Below are 4,857 nucleotides of genomic sequence, written 5' to 3' on the forward strand. Positions count from 1 at the left end.
AAACTCACCAGCCACTCCTTGGAAGGAAGATGGGGCAATCTACTTCCATAGTGATACTGCCTTGGAAACCCAAGAAAGGGTCGCTATGAGTTGGGTCCAACTCGGCGGCACATAACAACAACAACAGGACTTTTAATGCCTGCATAATAGTGCATAGTTCAGTGAACTATTTTCCAAATAGCCATTTAGATTATTTCCACTGTTTCAGTTGTGGTGAAGAACTGGAAACAAATATATCCCATTACAGGACATTGGTTAGGTCAATTAGGTTACATCTGTACAGTGGATACTATGTCACCATTAGAAACAATACAGAAAAAAAAAAATATATATATTCAGTTCAATCATTCAATTAAGATGGGGGTTTTCCAAGGTTAGTACAAGGTGAGAAATTCTTCAAAATAAATGGCTAAGAGGAGAAAAAAGGCACGCCCAAACTACATTTTAAAGTATATATGTGGAGGAAAAATTAGAAAAACTCATACAAAAATGTTATCTTTGTTTCACCAAAAACACAATGAAATATTATTAGAAAAAAAGGAAGGAGGAAAGGAAGACGGGAAGTGTTATCTTTGTGTGAGAGAGCTGAGTGATCTTCAATTGCCAATCTGTGCTGTCCTAGGGTGCACAGCCAGGCAAGGCTTCACTCTGTTGTGCATGAGGTTGCCAACAGCTGGGGGCTGACTCTGTGGCGGCTAACTACGTGTCCTCCCAGATGTTCTGCAGCGAGCATGCACTATTTTTTGTTATAGGGAAACGCTCTAAAAATAATGTTCATGCCCAGGGCTTTTATTTGCACAAATTATTCTCTTAGGAGAGCCTTCTGGGTACTGACTCAAAGGGTAAAAAAGTACAAATTGGGTTTTTTTGATCAATTCTCTGCTAAATTATTTTTCCAAAAGGACATCTTTACCAGAACTGCGTGTGACTGTCCAACTTAACATAATAACTAATAAAATAATACTTTGAGGCTTGTTTATTTTAATCTTTGCTAATAAGAAACTAGAAAATTATCCACCTCATTGTCTTTATTTGAACTTATGGTATTACTACTAATAAGGATGGAAAATATGGCTTTCATGACAGAAATGACACCAGAGATCACATGACAGAATTTCGCAAGACTAACAACTTACTCATTGTAAATACGTTTTTTCAACAACGTGAAAAGTGACTATACACATAGATCTCGCCAGATGGAATAAACAGGAAACAAATTGACTATATCTGTGGGAAGAGATGATGGAGAAGCTCAATATCATCAGTCAGAACTAGGCCAGGGGCCGACTGTGGAACAGACCATCAATTACTCATATGCAAGTTCAAGTTGAAGCTGAAGAAAATGAAAACAAGTCAACAAGGGCCAAAATACTACCTTTAGTATATAATATCTGAATTTAGAGACCGTCTGAAAAATAGGTTTGATGCACTCAACAACCATCACCAAAGACCGGACAAGTTCTGGGATGACATCATACACAAAGAAAGCAAAAGGTCGTCAAGACAGGAAAGGAAGAAAAAACGGATGTCAGAAGAGACTCTGAAACTTGTTCTTGAATGGAGAGTAACTAAAATGAATGGAAGAAATGAAGATATGAAAAAGCTGAACAGATTTCAAAGGGCGGCTCAAGAAGATAAAGTATTATAATGAAATGCGCAAAAACCTGGGGTTAGAAAATGAAAATGGAAGACCATGCTTGGCATTTCTCAAGCTGAAAAAAACTGAAGAAAAGATTCAACCTCAAGTTCCAATATTAAAGGATTCTATGGACAAAACTAGGAGTTCTGGTGGCAGTGTGGTTAAAGCATTGGACTGATAATCAAAAGATCAGCAGTTTAAACTCACCAGCCACACTGTGGGGAAAAAGATGAGGTGGTCTGCTTCTGTAAAGATTTATAGCCTTGGAAACCCTGCAGGGCAGTTCGACTCTGTCTTATAGGGTCACTGAGTCAGAATTGAGTGGATGGCAGTGGGTTTGGGTTTTTTTGGTTCATGGGCAAAATATTGAATGATACAGGAAGCATCAAAAGAAGATGGAAGAAATACACAGTCCCTCTACCAAAAAGAACTGGCTGACATTCAACCATTTCAGGAGGCAGCATATATGATCACTATTAAAGAAAAAAGTCCATGCTGTACTGACGTCACTGGTGAATTATAAGGATCCAGGAACTGACGGAATACCAATTGAGATGTTTCAATAAATGGATGCAATGCTGGAAGCATTTGCTTGTTTGTGTCAAGAAATCTGGAAGACAGCTACCTGCCCAACCAACTGGAAGACATCCATAATCGTGCCAATTTCAATGAAAAATCACCCTCTTGGGGTGGGACTATGCAAATAAAGTATATGGATCCCTAACAAGAGGATTGGTCAGTTTTGCCATCCTGCTAGGCTCAAAGGGAGCTAATTCTAAAAGGAGAGGGGAAATCTCACTACTAACAAGAACAGCTGGGAGTAGAGTATATTGTTTGGAACCAGGGTCTCTGTGCTGGGAACCTTCTAGACCCAGTGTGATAGTTATGGTTATGTGTAAACTTGACTGGGCCTGGTAGAGTAAGTGGGCAGCTGGATGTAGTATTCCCTATGATAAGACTGGTAATCAGCTCCATGGCGGAATCTACTGGAACAGCAGAGTACCTGCTTTGGGGATGTGGTCTGCTGCCAATACATAAGGAGAAGCGTTGAGAAAGGTCTCTGAGCTTTTGGCACATCTGGATGCTGCATTTGGCTGAGTCTTTATCTCAGTGATCTGCCATGTTGTCTGCTGATCCTGGGACTGTTTCTAGACTTGCAGAGTCAAGAGCCAGAAGAAAGGCCTGCCTGTGGGCATAGCCGAGAACATATCCTGACCAAAGAATTATATCCTGAGATGTTCCAGATGTTGAATTACAACCTGTAACTTCCCTACTAAACCCCATAACTGTGAGTGTGGTTTACAAGTTCTGTGTGGCCATTGCAATGAATTATTAAACCAAACAGAGAAGTAGACAGTGCTGGGGAGGGATGACTGTGTCAGAATTGGTTTTAAAAACAAAAAGCAAAAATAAAATGGAGACAGGAGGCACATCTGACCTCCACCTCATAGGAATCAGCCTTGGGCTGTTGATCTTGATTCTACCCTTTTGGGAAGTTACAGCCTCTCTGAAGCCACTATGACATTTTTATAAAATCTAAAATGTCTCTAAAAATAAATCTATTAAGGGGGGAAAAAGAACAACTGGGAGTAACTGCTGCAGACTCAATCCTTTTGAAATTCTCAGGGCATATATTTGTCCTGGGTATTATTAATAGCCAATTCTAATCCTGCCCTACATTTTCTTAATCCAATACTGAAACGGAAACAAGGATTACAGCCCATTTTAGCATTAAGAATCAAGTAGCCTGGGCGATAAGCCAGCCTGGGACCAGAAGAAGGCAGGTGTTTGCCCCAGGGGCAGGCCGGGCAAGTGAGTGGGAGGGAGGTGACCAGGAAATGAGCACAGCAGTTTAGAACAACTAGGGGAGACAAACTTCCCTGTCAATTTGTCCTAGTGCGGTGGCTTGAGTGTTGCTGTGAGGCTGTAGGCTATGCCGCTGGTGTTTCAAATGCCAGTGGGGTCACCCATGGTGGACAGCATTCAGCAGATCCTCCAGACTAAGACAGATTTGGAAGAAGGAAGAGACCATCTACTTCTCAAAGAATTGACCTGTGAAAACCTTACGAATAGCAGTGAAATACTGTCTGATATATTACTGGAAAACTTTATGAATAGCCCTGAAACATTGTGCAATATCATATCAGAAGATGAGCCACTCAGGTGGGAAGGTACTCAAAATACGACTGGAGAAGAGCCACCTCCTCAGAGTAGAGCCGACTTTAATGATGTGGACTTTAATGATGTAAAAGCTTTCAGGACCCCCGTTTGCTGATGTGGCATGCCTCAAGATGAGAAGAAATAGCTGCAAACATCCATTAATAATCTGAACATGGAATGTACACAGTATGAATCTAGGAAAATTGGAAGTTGTCAAGCATGAAATGGAACACATAAAGATCAATATCCTAGGCATAGTGAGCTGAAATGGATGGTTTTGGACATTTTGAATCAGACAACCATATGATCTACTATGCCAGAAATGACAAATTGAAGAAGAATGACGTGGCATTCGTCATCATAAAGAATGTATCAAGATCTATCCTGAAGCACAATGCTGTCAGTGATAGGATAATTCATACACCTACAAGGAAGACTGGGAGCTCCGGTGGCACAGTGCCTAAAGCATTTGACTGCTAACCAGAAGGCTGGCGGTTCAAACCCACTAGCTACTCCTTGGAAGGAAGATTGGGCAATCTACTTCCATAGTGATACCACCTTGGAAACCCAAAGAAGATCAGTTAATACTACTATTATTCAATTATATGCACCAACCACAAAGCCAAAGATGAAGAAATTGAAGATTTTTACCAACTTCTGCAGTCTGAAATTGACCGAACATGCAATCAAGATGTGTTAATTATCACTGGTGACTGGAATGCAAAAGTTGGAAGCAAAAAAGAATCACCGGTAGTTGGAAAACATGGCCTTGGTGATAGAAATGATGCTGGAGATCACACGATACAACTTTGCAAGACCAACGACTTATTCATTGCAAATATTCTTTTTCAACAACACAAACAGATGGCTATCTATACAAGTGGACTTCACCAGATGGAGTACACAGGAACCAAATTGACTACATCTGTGGCAAGAGGTGATGGAGAAGCTCAATATCTTCAGCCAAAACAAGACCAGGAGCTGACTCTGAAACAGATCATCAACTGCTCATATGCAAGTTCAAGGTGAAGTTGAAGACAATTAAAAGAAGCCCACGA

The sequence above is a fragment of the Orycteropus afer genome, unplaced genomic scaffold (assembly GCF_000298275.1).
Source record: "Orycteropus afer afer isolate SDZICR_OR568_19922 unplaced genomic scaffold, OryAfe1.0 scaffold00123, whole genome shotgun sequence".
Taxonomy (NCBI): domain Eukaryota; kingdom Metazoa; phylum Chordata; class Mammalia; order Tubulidentata; family Orycteropodidae; genus Orycteropus; species Orycteropus afer.